Source organism: Pipra filicauda, unplaced genomic scaffold, assembly GCF_003945595.2.
Source record: "Pipra filicauda isolate LSUMZ 115617 unplaced genomic scaffold, ASM394559v2 scaffold52_size3558583_pilon, whole genome shotgun sequence".
NCBI lineage: Eukaryota > Metazoa > Chordata > Aves > Passeriformes > Pipridae > Pipra > Pipra filicauda.
The window spans coordinates 2,835,100-2,849,726 of record NW_024104676.1 but is presented as its reverse complement, the minus strand read 5'-3'; the positions used below and the strand labels follow the sequence as shown (position 1 = coordinate 2,849,726).

Sequence of the window (14,627 nt, the reverse complement as noted above, 5' to 3'; positions counted from 1 at the left end):
TGAAAAAGTAATTATAATATTTTTTTCTTCTAAAACCACCAGTCAGGAGACCAAAGTTTGCTCAGATTGTATGTAAACATATTCAGGTTACATTTATCACTGCTTGCTTCATGTTGAAAATAATTTTGTGCTGCAGAAAACACATTTTTAATGTGTTACATACCAAAACCTGTCAGTTCTTCAGAGAGAAAAGAGTGAGATTTTCTAAAGGATGGGAAGTTCTGCCCTAGCTGTTCCACTGCAGCCTGCAAAATCTCTGATATATATCCTGACATTTTCCCTGACATCCAGTGAAAAAGAAGTGAGCCAATGCTGAATATGTTAAAAATCCTGCCCAACTGTGCACATTTGTGGTTCTGACACACAGACAGCATCCCTTGTATTGATGGAAAGAGTGAAGAGGTCACCAGTGTGTTACAGGTTTATTTGTGTAGATGTTTTAAGAGCATAAGAAATACTGCTGTCACACAAGGAAATTAGTTGTGTCATTTTACCTTGTAATATTATTCACTAACATCGAACTGTTTTTGTCTGGCAAGAAATGCTTCATGACTGGGGTTTTTTTACTGGTAATCTTTCAAGACAGTGCTTCACACCTCCAGATGCTCTGGGAGTAGCGTCTTCTACAAATCTCTCAGCTCTCCAGATAATTATCTTACTGCATAGGCATAAATGCACTAAGCTTAGGTATAAATTGGAAAAAATCAACAAGATCAACAAATCAGCCAACCAAATTAAAACTTCAATATTCATCTAATGCAAGACTGATGGATTTTGGGTGATTTGGGGGACCCATAAGAATATCACAGCTTGAAGACAACTCTAGTAATGAAGTTCTTGAAATGAATGCATGAGTCTGAAATAGTCTATACACACCCTTTACTCTAGAAAGAACTTTGAGCTATGAAAGAGTGACATATAAACTCATGATCAGGAGGCAGGAACACCTGAATTCGTATTGCCTTTGTCACTGCCACAGCACTCCTGTCGTTACAGAGCAGAGCCAACCCACCAAAATTTGGGGCTAACTAAGAGCAGCAGGAGGAATGGCACTTACATTAGGCATAAAAGAAATCACACATCCCTGAAAGAAGAGATGAGTGATCATAAAGCAAACTGGAGAAGGATCTCCAGCAGGTCCCACATGTAAAGCCCTTTCTCCTCCCAGGACCCTTTATCTTCTCTTCCTGAAGCCATGGCTGGGCTGGAGTCAGCCCCTACCAAAAACCATTTTCTAGCCTTTACTCTGTAGAATGGCACCATGTCCAAAGTCCGTTTCCATAGTGGTGTCCATCCTGTCTGTCTCCTTGGATTGTACCTAGGATGTCCTTGGAGATAAGGACACCTCAGAAGTCTTGGAAGTGATTTAACAGCACAGGGAACACAGGGTTAGTGTTCAGGTCACTTTCTGGACCTCTTTAATTTATTATTATATATATCTTAGTATGCCCTGAAGATGATACAGAACAGTGTCTGGAGGTCTCACAATAGTGAAGGATACCCGCACAACAGTTTTTACAATTTCTTAGTTGAATTATTTTTGACATTAGAAGCAAAACCAAGTAATTGCAGCTAAAAAGCTGGGGAAAATCCTTCACACTGATAATGGATTTAAATACTATTCAATTTTTAGAAAAAGTCCGAGGTCTAACAACCAATTTACATTACATGAGTTCCAGGGTGGACAGTGTCTTATTTTCAATGACAGTGAAATCTAATTTTAATATAATTTACTTGTTTATGTTACATCAAGCACTGCTCCCTCAGCATAATAAGAGTTTCTCTTCTGTAGCACATTGCAGTAGAAATGGCTCAGAGCAGAAAAATGCAAAGATACTTCTAACAAGCTCTGTGTAAAATGGTGAAGGTTATAACAGCTGTTTGTGTGCTTTGATTTTCTTCTTGTCTCGAAAAAGAAGAAAGTGAGAGCTAAATTTTGATACTATTTAGATGCTGAAAGTCTGTTCTTGCCTTGCTGTTCAGCTCCACATCTATTGAAGCTGAATTGTAAAATTTCAGTCCAACTTTTAAGTGACAAAAACCCATGATCTCCTGTGGTCAGGGTATTTACAGTTCATGCTTAAGGATTTTGTTATTTACCTATTCAGTGTGGGTGCAGAGGGAAACCAAAATTGTTCCAAATGCACACACACACAGAAAATTACAATGAATTTATCAAAGTAGTTTTGATTCTAGAGGCTTTGAAATGAGATTAATTTGGGAAGTAGGGTAGGAAGACAGAGGGGTCACATTTTTTTTCAGGAAGCTTTTTAATGAAAATACAAAATTTTCTTTTGGCATTCAGTTTTAAAATTTTCCTTCCTTCTTGTTTCCTCTTCTTTCCCTTCTGTTTTCCTCCCTCCTCTTCTCTCTTGATAAAAAAAGGGTTGTAGAAAGAAGAAGCCAGAAAGATTAAAGATGTTGACCTGGAACAAACTTGACCTGTTGACTGAATATTTTCAGTGGGTCTCTCTACTTCAGTTATGATTATTTATACAATGAAAATTTTGTAAGAGACCTGCATATTCCTGTGAATGCCCATAAGATACGCTGTTCTCATGTGTTTGGGCAGCTTTGGAAAATCATGTTACTCGTAGTGTGACAGAACTTTCCACTTGTAATGTCTGCTCCTTTTTTTAAATATGAATTTTTTAAAATCCCTGTTTTCAATGGGAAAAATTTCAATTTTCAAATGGCCAGGTAGTAGACAAAGTCATGAAACCTTCTGTTTCATAGCAGTTCTCAAAAGCCAGGCTAATTCATCCGAGACAGCAGACTGTGAGCTTCCTTGTTCCCATTCTTGATACTTTAGGGGGTTTTTTGACTTGATTTTATATTGGGGCCATTGATGGTTAATATTCTACTATTTCTGTTTCCAGCAAGAGACGTCATTTATTTGTCTGATACTTTGTATTATTTGGCTTGGTAATTTATTAGTCAGCTTACTGTAGGCTTTAGTGTTATATAAATGCAATAAAGTTTAATTGGGTACCATTTCCTGTGCACTTTCTCATGCATGTTTATGAAAAGAAGTACATCTCTTCATAAGTGCAGAAACATCCCTTGATCAGGTAGACAGGACAGAAAGCTGCAAGTAAGCAGGCTGTAGATCCAGTAATTATAATTTGTCACTGTTTTCACCCTTATGTACTTCCATAAATTACTTTGATTCTTCTCTTTCGCTTGCTAGAAAATTAAAATGATCATATGTAGACTAGCCAAGCAAGAAGGTATTACTTTATACTCATTACTGTGACATATAACAGTTGCAGAATCTTCTATACTGAATTCAGTGATGGTGACATGGAGCACCAAAATGGAACAATAGGAACGTTCATTGACTAGCATTGGGTAAACTGTAAAACCAGTGTAAAACAGTTCTGAATAAGGATTTGTCAATAACTAAAGGAGTTGCCATGTATGGAGCAATAGGTTGCCTTAGCAATCATGAAGCTTGCCTTGGATCCTAAATAAAGCTGTATCTGCCTATGCCGTCACTTGAATACATTTGGGTTTCCAAAGGTACCTGGGATAGCTGTGAGATCAAGAGCCTCTCAGGTGAGCAGAGAGATTTTGTTTCACAGATGATGATAAAGTCTGTTCAGGAGAAGCATAGTGAGATAGTTAGACACACCTAGATAAGAGTTACTAAATCAGTGTGCTCCCACTCTCCGCTGTTAAGTAACCTCTAGATCACGAAGAATCCTCTTCACACACTTTACATGTCTGAAGACTCATGTGTCTTTGCTGCATCCATCCAGCCAGGCAGCCTTTTGGCCTCCTTCACTTCCGTATCTGCCAAAATAATCAAACCTACTTTATCCCCTTTGTGGTTAGTGGAAATACCTTCTCTTGTTAGGGTTTCAGGAGGTCAGCTGTCATTGAGAGGGAGCAGTCTTCTCAACCCTGCCACCTCTGGTTTGACCCCGGCTGCTCCTCCACTGCTATCGTCATTCCTGATTTCTCAACAGAGAAATAGGAGACTTTTAAAACAGTCTGTCAGCTTCGAGCCTCTTGGGATGAGAAAGGGTGAAGGAGCACATTCACTAGGGCTGCAGGGGCCTGCCAAATAATTCCAGGTATCTCACTGACAGCATAAAAACATAATCATGGACAATAAGTTTTAGATAATGTATCAGTCCTTTGCCTGATGACCATCCTAAACACTACTCACTTCAAGTCTGGAGAATGACTGCTTTACAGTAACACCATGTTCATTGACTTATTTCCATGCAACACTCAGGGAATTTCTCAAGAAAATACGCATTTCATGGTCAGTGTGGAATCTGTTGTGAGTCTTTTGGTTTGAAAGTACACACATTGCTTAAAACAGACAAAGGTAGTATTGGAAGAAAAAAGTCAATACTTAAAATTATTAACTCTCCTATTCCATTAGTCTGAGAAGACTCATGTTTACTGCTCGCACCTCTAAACCTGGCATGATGTGTGGGATGAGAAGAAACGACATGTTCAGGTTAAGGAGTTTGTTGCAGGTGTTTCTGCATGCCCGTAAATTTGTTAATCCAGAAAATAAATAGTATTTAACCTACCAAATAACAACATTTGATAGATTCTCTGATGTGTGGTAGCAAAATAAAAATTGATGGTTTCCACTGCATTTTTAAACCTCCTAAATCTGTGATTTAGAAGAAAACAACAGCCCAACAGTCCAAAATGTTAGACTGTGGATATGTTATAACATTTTGAAGAATTTCTCTTAATCTCAATGTTTACTTAGTCTTTATAGAACCTCGAGGGAGCTGATCTTGGGCTGGAAACAGTCCAGCTTGAAGCAGGAGTTTGGACTAAAGGTTCTACAGAGCTCTTTGCCAAGAAACATTTCGACAACTGAGATTTTTTGCTGTCCCAAAACCACTCAGAGCTGTGCCTCACTGTCACACACTGGTTGTGCCAGCTTTCCTAGTTGTGAAGAGGAAATCAAACATTGACTCCCTACCCCACAGGGGCATGGGGAGGAGGAGTATGTTTACACAGTAGTATGAAAATATAAACTAGGTGTCACAGGACTATTGCTGAGTAGCAGCCTTTGGATTTTGGAGGGGCTCTGTGTGAGGAAAATCATTCTTCCCTTTCATACTCTGTACAAGGCCCTGTGATAAATATGATTGAACTATTTATTTGTTTGGGCAAAATGTGCTTTGCAAACTGAGAAGCTACTTGGACATTTCTTTCCAGCTGTTCTAAGGCCAATCCACAGATGACATGAAATAAAGTGGAGGGGATCCTACTGTGTGGGTGAAGTGCAAGTCCATGGGTGAAAACAAATCCAATTTTAAAGCAAGGTCTATCACATACCCACTGTGGATTTTGGAGAGCTCCTCCCGGCCTTCTGGAAGGAGCAGACTGAAATGCAAGGCATGTTTCAATAAAGCTGGTGATGTGATATGTGTGCAAAGGTTTTTCAAGACTGTTTAAGCAAAGAGAATTCAAATGTTTCTTTTCCCACAAGGCTTCCATTAGGAAGGGTGCCCTGGGTGGTTTCAGGGGGACCATGGAAGTCGAGGCCATGAGCGTCAGCTCAGTTCCCTGGCCCAGGGTGGACACAGGTTAGAGCTACACAGAAAGCCCAGGAACAAGAGTTTGGCGCTGAAAGTGTATTTCCAAGTTTTCTGTTTTGAAACCTCGAACCATGTTTACAGAACTCTGGTTAACTCTCTTAGATTTTCAAAGTAACTGAACAGGCCCTTGAACTAACACATTGTATGCTTTATGCCTTGCAGGTGAGTGTTTTTCCATGTCCACAGCTCCAAATAAAGGATGTGAGGTTTGACTCCACAAGAGAGTTCTAGACAGGATATGGAGGTGAGATAGGTGCTTTTTTGAGAGCAATAGTTTCCAACAAGGAAATTATTTCCTCCTCAGGAGGAGGAAAATTTAGTACTAGGTATGAGGAAACACTGTTCTAATAAATTCCAGCCTTTAAACCCTCTTTGAGTCTGCCGTTTCTTATGATAGTTGTCTATTGCTTTTTAGACAAAAAGGAAGCTCATGCCATAAATACAGTCCTGGAGCTTCCTCAGCTAAAAGCAAGTTTCTCAGCCTTCTGTTCTCATCATCATGGCTAGGCTTCGCAAACGAAGATTTGGGAAGGCTCTATCCACATTTATTACAGGCACGCTGGTGGCTTATGAGGCCAATACGTGACAGACATATCCGATTGCAAAAGGCACAGCAGAAAGACTCCTTAGATGGTGTATTCTGCAAGACACGGTTCTTTCTGCGTTGCCTTTTTTCCTCGAGGGTGATCCTGCGTGCGTTCTCAAAGAGACTAGCTGCGTTATAGATGGTGTGTCTCCAGGCCTCCCCATTGGAGGCCAGAGTAGACCAGTTATGGTGATCAATATGGCCAAGGCTGAGGTGTTGTTTCAGGGAGTCCTTGTATCTTTTCTTCGGGGCTCCTCTCATGCGGCAACCAGTGGCAAGTTCACCATAAAGCAGGATCTTAGGGAGGCGGTGGTCCTTCATCCTTGAGATGTGCCCTGCCCATCGCAGCTGTGTTCTCATCAACATGGCCTCAATACTTGTGACTGCTGCTTGCTCTAGAACAGATGTATTGGTCACAAAATCTGACCAGTGGATGTTTAGGATTGTACGGAGGCAGCGTTGATGGAAGCGTTCTAGGAGACGCAGGTGGTGGCGGTAGATGACCCATGATTCGGAACCATATAAGAGAGTCGACAACACTATGGCTCTGTAAACACTGATCTTGGTGCTTTTCTTCAAGTGTTTATTACGCCATACTCTTTTGTGGAGTTTTCCAAAAGCACTATATGCCTTTGCTAATCTGTTGTCTATCTCTCCGTCGATCTTACCATCTAAGGAGAAGAGGCTACCGAGGTAATTAAACTGTTGGACTGATTTGAGCTCCGATTGGCCAATGGTGATGTGGGGATGATGGGGGACTTCCTGAGGTGGAGGTTGATGGAGGACCTCTGTCTTCTTTAAGCTGACTTCCAGCCCAAAGAGCTCAGCAGCATCTGCAAAGCAGGATGTTAAACGCTGCAGGGCTGCTTCTGTGTGGGCAACAAGGGCGGCGTCATCAGCATAAAGCAGCTCCTGGACAAGATGGTTTAAGGTCTTAGTGTGGGCCTTCAGTCGCCTTAGATTGAATAGGCTTCCATCAGTACGATGTCGAATGTAGATACCGTCCTGATCATCGAGGTCTGCTGTGGCCCTTTGGAGCATCATGCTAAAGAAGATGGTGAATAGGGTAGGAGCGAGAACGTAGCCTTGTTTCACACCATTCTTAATTAAAAAGGGCTCAGAAAGTGTGTTACCATATCTGACTTGGCCGTGCTGATCCTCATGGAGTGAGATGATCATTTTAAGGAACTTGGGGGGACAACCTAAACGTTCCAAAATCTGCCACAGACCTTTTCTGCTCACAGTGTCAAAAGCCTTGGTGAGGTCGACAAAGGTTACATAGAGGCCTTTGTTCTGTTCCCTACACTTCTCTTGCAGTTGTCTGAGGACAAATACCATGTCTGTGGTGCTCCTGTTGGCTCTGAAACCACACTGACTTTCAGGAAGGACCTTCTACTATAGCGGGTAATAGTCTGTTCAAGAGTATTCTTGCCAGGATTTTGCCAGCAATGGAGAGCAGAGTAATACCACGGTAGTTTGAGCAGTCAGATTTAGTTCCTTTCTTCTTATACAAGGTGATGATGACTGCATCACGAAGGTCAGATGGTAGTTCGCCGAGTTCCCAACTTCTTTCTTAAATCAAGACAAGTCACAGGGATGATTAGTCGTCTGTACTAAAATTTTCTTTTCCACTTGGATTATTTTTTTGCTAGAAGGGAAGAACATTGGCTTCACATACAGAATGGCTATAGAAACCTCGTATTTTATTTCACCCCCCCCTTCTTCTCATTTATTTATATTGCAACAGCACCCACAGGCCTTAACTGAAGAGAAGTCTCCATGGCACTAGACAGCGTACAAACATAGAGGAAGATTCTGAAGAGCTTGCAATCAAATAAAGCAATATTATGGTGCCTTTTCTTTAGCTACGGGAGAAGAGACTAAGGACCCAATTAGATTAACATCATTCTTAGCCCCAATCTATGAGATTACTTTTGCAGTCTCTTCCTGACACTCTATCTCTTAGAGAGTACTTGCATTAAATAAACCATATTATGGATTACAAGACAATATCAACCATGTTAATTCAAGTGGAAAAAAATCAATATGAGAACTAAACAAAACATTGTGTTTGTCTCTGCGTTTTGATAAATCTAGTTATTTGCTCAGTCTTTTCTGTGTGTGAAAGCTGTTTGGTCATCCTAGGTTTTCCTCATGTATGTGTTCTTCCAGAAGAATTACAATTAACTAAGATCAGACAAAACAAGGTGCTTGGCTCCAGTGATGCAGAAGTCATAGTAAATATTTTCAGAGTTATATGACTACTATTTTGGCTACATGTGCATCTGACCTGGTGTCAACATCATGAAAGCAATCCTAATGATGCATTTTGAATGTCTCTCATAATAAAACAGGTTAATGGAATGAAGGACTGTTGGATGTCTGTGAAGAAGGCCACACTTTACTGTATTTCACAGTAAACTTACCTTTGAAGAATGTATTGTAAAATCAGGGATGCATGTTTTTTGGCACACTGAACATATTAATGATGGCACTGTATAAAGAATGATTTTACCCCAGAGAACCCAATAACAGAAAAACCTGTTCTGTGTAAGTCAAGTGAAAGATGCGCCATACAGGCATTTTTATTATACGTATCCAGTAAAACTAAAATACACAGAAAACTAAGTAGTAGCAAAATAGAATATGCCCTGAAGCTATGGTTAAATACATTTTCAGTTACGAGTATGGACCTTCTAGTCCTAGTTCATAAACATTCAAGGTGTTATTAGCAACCTTTTACATTAATTAGGAAGAAATAGGTTAAGGTAGATATAAAGACACATTCTAAGTTGATACATGTCAAATATTAAAGCGGGAAATCTGTGTTACACTGAAAGCTTCGGAGAACTGAGAATGAACAGATTCTGCCTTTCCCTAATCCTGCACAAATAAAAATTGAGGTTTTCAAGTGTTTGTTAAATTAACTGAACTGGGAATAAAGGACCAGCAGTTCCCTTCGTTTTTAGCTAAAGGAGTTTAATTAAGCTTTAGGTTTTAATGTAATGCTTGCACATTCAGAGGTCCACCCTGTGCACAATCTGTGATCTCCTTCAGAGGTGATGGGGAACCAACAGAGACACATCCTACTCCTCTGTTCCTATCTGCAAACTCAACAATTGCCTGTTCTTTCCACACTAAAAGCCCCAAGTTTGTGATTGTGGCATGAGCAGAATGGCCACAGCTGTTGGTCAAGAGTGGAAATTCTTTCCACAGCAACATTGAGGACAACTGCCTAATGTTCCCATCCCTGTCAAAAATGACATAACTAGTGTGAACGAACTGCCACAAACATCCTATTACTACAAAGAAGAGGAGAGAGTGGACTGATAGGGTGGCAGGAAGTATCCTGACATGCTGAGGGAAGGAAGCACTGTGGGACCTCTACCCTTCCATAGGCAATAGTAGCAATTTCTTGTGGCCCTGAGAACATCTGCTTGCGTTACCTTGAACCTCATATGATGCTCAGGGTAGATACCTCTTTCACTGCCTCCTTGCAGGTTTGCTGCTGTCCCTGTGAGTTTCCTCCTTTGTTCCATAACATTTGCGGCTGCTGCCACTGCTGCCCATATTGGACAAATACAAGGGACAGAGGGAAGCATGGCTAGGGAGGTGAAGAGGTGAGTGAATGGATTACAAGATACACTGCTGAAGCAGGAGAACATAGGGCCCAAATATTTTTTTTTGTAATTCCTTGACCAAAGAAAACTATTATCTGTGATGTGTTGTCTAGACATATGCTATGAGGCTTAAGGAGGAAACTAGCTCCCCAAAGGCCCTGCTAGATAAGCTTATGTCCTACTTCTGCTATTCTCTCGGTGTCCCATTTCCAAATTTCCTATCTGCATGCCCACAGGAAGTGTTCTGGACTACAACTCACAAAGTTGTTTGCTAAGGCACATATCTCTGGATGTTAAGGCTATGCTTGGAGAAGAGTATGGTGACCTTAGGTTTCTGTGCATGATTGTCTAACATCTGGTTTAGATCTTGTTTTCATGATGCCCCTCGCTGGAATTTCTGGAGTGACATGATTCAGCAAATAATGACTTTTTTTTCTTGTGTATGCAAATAAATAAAGCAATATAGAGTTTCACTAGGGACTGAGCTTTATGCTGTTCAGCTTTGTGTTGTGAATCTGTTCCAGTTTTGCTACTGGCTTCAATTCCTAGATTAGTCTGGTAACAGAAGCAATACTACTCATTAGATTATTTTTTTTTTTAAAATTATTCTTCAGTTTAAAGTTCACTTTTTAAATAGAATTTATTTGCACTATCAGGAGGATGTTAATAACTTACATATCTCAGTATAATGTCAAAGTGCCACCTGATTTATTGTTGTGGAAGAGTCAGGCCAAAGCTAATCAGTAGGTAACAAGGAATTTAATTCATTTGCAGGAAAATGTAAGCTTTAATTAAACAGGAAGTCAATGAATAGTTACTAATTCACACACTCTGATTTCTTCAGTGTTTCTCTGCAAACCTAATGTATAGCTATTATGTATGGCCAGTCTTCGCGAACAAAGATTTGGGAAAGGTCAGATTTGGGAAAGGTCATTACCTTTCGAGCCTGCGCAGTGGATTTTTTAGGTGAGACACAGTGTGCGCTGAACTGAGCCCACCCTTTAATCCTGAGGTTCATCTACTGGGGCCGAGCGAGCTCGGACGGTGGCAGCGAGGTCCTCAGGATGTAGGTTTGTTTAGAACGACCTTCTCTTAGATGGATGGCCTTACAGGGCTGACGAGCTCCATCTGCCCAGGCTCCCTGACCGGGAATCGAACCCAGGCCGCGGTGGTGAAAGCGCCGCATCCTAACCACTAGACCACCAGGGGATCCATGAAGTTTCCTATAATTTTGTGACTTATATCTAGAAGGCCTATAGCTACTATAGGTCATCTAGATATAAGTCACAAAATTATAGGAAACTTCATGGATAGGAAAGGATCTTGTATGTATGTCTATGTGGTGTGAATATGCAAGTAATAAGTGATTATGTATGAAGAAGTCATTATGAACTTATCTGTGTGTTGGACACCCTGAGCTAAGATCAATATAAAATCTAGAGGCCAAATCCAAACCAGAACACAAGAACACTTGGTTAAGTACAGGGCTCTTGGTGTACAGCCTAATCTCCCAGATTCAACACCTGGTGTTTACAGCAAGAATGAGTAACTTTAGGACCCTAATACAGAAATCAGTGCATTGAGGAGGTATCTGCCCAGAGCTGGTCAGTAGAAAAGGTGCCAAATCATACCACCATACTTGTGTTAAATACAAACCCCTGGTGTCTAAAGTGGCTGTAAAGTCCGAGAGCTTCCTCCTTGTGTGATGCAGACCATAGCATTACCTTCTGTGGAAATGCAGAAATGCCTACAGGTGTTCTTTGAAAACAGTACAGCAGGCCAGAAACACCTGCATCCATCTTTTCTGTAACTGAAGACTGTCTAGGGATATCTGTCCTGTCAGTGGGCCCAAAGGCCTGCTGTCCTACATCTGAGGAGAACATCCTACAGCTGCCTGAGAGGCTGCCTTGGCCAGGGTATTTTCTGTGCACCTCCTGGTGCCTGTAGTGCTGCCAAAAAAATGGCTCTTTTGTCCCAAAAGGGAATGTTTGGAAGGAACCAAGTGAGCCTCTACAGGAAGCTGATGAATCCTACAGATGCTACAACTGTCTTAGCAAGTCTTTTCTTTTTAAACAGGAGGCTACAAATAGGTACTAGTGCTGATTTTGAGTAACGCTTTTTGGATTCCAGCTGCTGACTTCAGCACACAAAAGTTTACATTTAAAAAGAAACACCTAGGGTCAGAGGAGTGCCTCAGGGGTCTGAAGTACCCTTTTAATAGCTTTTTTTTTTAATGTGACATATTATCAGTAGCTCTTACTTCTTAAATGTATTTAACACCCCATTCTCAGACACTTAATTGTTCTTGCAAATTTACCTTAGTCCCAAAAACCAGTATATTATTTTGGAATCCACCTGGGGAGAAGGGGAAACCATTTAGAACTACCTGTGAAAATAAAATTTAAATATCCCTTTACTTTTGGCTGATGCTGACAAATTTGAGGCAATTTCACTAATAATTCTGCTCTACCCAAAATTCCACATTTTCGTAAATAAAATGTTCTTTTGACCATGCTCCACTGTTTATTCTTTCCTTGGCAAACTTAGGGAAATAAGTAAGACTGGTTCTGAAGTATGAAGATTGCAGCCTAAAGTAGAACAAAACACTAACTGCAACTTATCCTCTGCAGAGTTTTGGAAAGGAGATGGGATCAAATGTAAGGAAGGTGGTGAAGATAATGTGAATCTGTTAACATCTTATAGAAATGGAGATTAAATGATAAGAATCAAGGGTAAAGGTTGTGACAGGTTTATTCAAGATGCTGATTTTTTTTTTTTAATTAAAAAAAAAGGAGAGAGAGATTGGAGAGATATTTCTAGTTAGAATAGTATAGAAAATTGGACCAGTGTAGCCATTGTCATCATCTTAATACAAAGCAATAACTGTTAGCACAAAAGCTGCAAAAAATGAAAGATTAGAAGCAAAAAACCCAAAAGACTTTGTTTCTTGTAGAATCTGAAGTACAAAAAGCTTAAGAGTCTTATGAGATTCAGAAGAATTTACTTAAGGTCATTCTGTGTGCAATAAAGTTTTTCAGTTCACAATGTTACATTCCTTCTAAGGGCTAAAATAACAGAATCCATGAAGAAATCTGGAAGTGTTTGTCAGAGCTACCAGCGAAGCAAAAACCAACTGACAGCAGGGGAACGTCTAGGAGAGCAGAGGCCACTTGCATGCTAAGAATGGCAGCACCAGGAACTTACAAACCTTGCGAAGGATTACTGGCTAATATGTAAAATCAGGATGCTTATAACAAGGACCCTGGACTTTGTGTGATCAAATTAAATGCAAACAGTTTTTGCTATGTTTGAGACTTAAAAAAGGGTAAAGATGTTGATAGTTTTGATATATTACCAAACTTCCTTCCTGTGTTAAGTTTTCTTAAAAATTTGAAATGTATCTGCTCAAACAATAGTGATCTCTGACGGAATCGGTTCTGAATTTTGTCAAGAAGCTTGTTCTCATTAAAGAATTTGCAATGAAAGGTTCAGCTGTATGTCGCCGTGTTTTGGCATTTTTCAGTAAATAAATTTCGATGGCAAAGCTAGTCCATGTACTAGGAAAACTTAATAAATGAATGACTACAAAATGTTTCTGTTTGAATGGTTGTGGTCATTTTCCCAAACTATTCTACTGTAGCAATTTTTGTAGATATGAATTGTCATGGTAGATGAAAATAAATGTAATTTAAAAATGCACTTTTAAAAGATACAAGAACATTCAGCTATTCAGAAAGAACTTTGAAGCAATGAAAAAAAGCCCAAATCAAAACAGTAACTGCCAGCTACTGCCAGATTCCTCATTACCATCTTCAGCTACTTTTAGTATGAAAGTGTGAGGAATCCAAGTGGGTCTTTGAATAAGGAAATCAATACTGTAAAGTTAAGCCTGTTTCATGAGCTGTTCCCAAGCAATTAATCCCTCTCCACACACTGAAATCAGGAAGAGACATCTCTATGTGATCACAAAGCTAAAAAAAAAGATCAGCTCTATTGAAAAAGAAAGCAGTACGCTCAAAGAGAGTAAATACCTGCCCCTTGTATTTACTAGTGTTCAATTAGCTTCTTACATCAGCTTTTGAGCAACTGAGAAATAGGCAAATGCAACAGTCCACGAATACAACATATACATAACAGATGTGAATATAGCTCAGAGTGTAGATGTGTTTTGTTTGTTTAAAATGGGTCAATAGCACCACTTTCCTGGTAAGATCAGTGAGGACCTTGTAAAAATGTTGATGGAGATGCACAGTACAGGTTTCCAGAGGCTGAGTATGCTGATGGCTATTGAGGAAGCAAACTGCCTACAATTTTTTTTGCCTTTTTTTTACAACTTAATTAATTTGAAAATTAGTGCTTCTAAACAACACAGGGACCCTAAATGTTACCTGTGGTATAGAGTGGTATAGAGTAGCATAGAGTTCCAAAAAACAGCTGTTGAGGCCCAGTGCATGAACAGATTGGTCATGTCCACCAGAGGAAGAGCGTTAGCTGGCACACCTCTTCTGCAAGCAGGAGAGATTCACAAAGGCCAAGGAGCAATAAGGAGAAATCTCCACTAAAGCTGTCACTTCTGCCAATTTTTCTAGAAAAGACAACAGAAATTGTTATGGTCATCAACCTTTTATGTCTTTTGGAGAAATTCCCTTTTATTACTGTTTATACCCTTTCCTCGATCTAGATTATGCCACTCTGGCTTTGTCACATATGTTCATAAATACTTCCAATGTCAAATCCATTATTAACCCCAAATTATTAAGCCATTTCTTCCTTGGGAACTAATAATCTCTTCTATCACATTTCAAAACCCCCTCAAATCATATAACTAAATGGTTAACTTTG

The 14,627-nt window shown here is 39.9% G+C and overlaps 1 non-coding gene across 1 annotated transcript; it reads right to left on the bottom strand.

Annotated features, from left to right (window-relative positions):
• Positions 1-10,922: 10,922 nt before the first annotated feature.
• TRNAE-UUC lies at positions 10,923-10,995 on the bottom strand. Its single transcript has one exon. It is a non-coding gene; the product is annotated as a tRNA-Glu (tRNA).
• Positions 10,996-14,627: the final 3,632 nt, after the last annotated feature.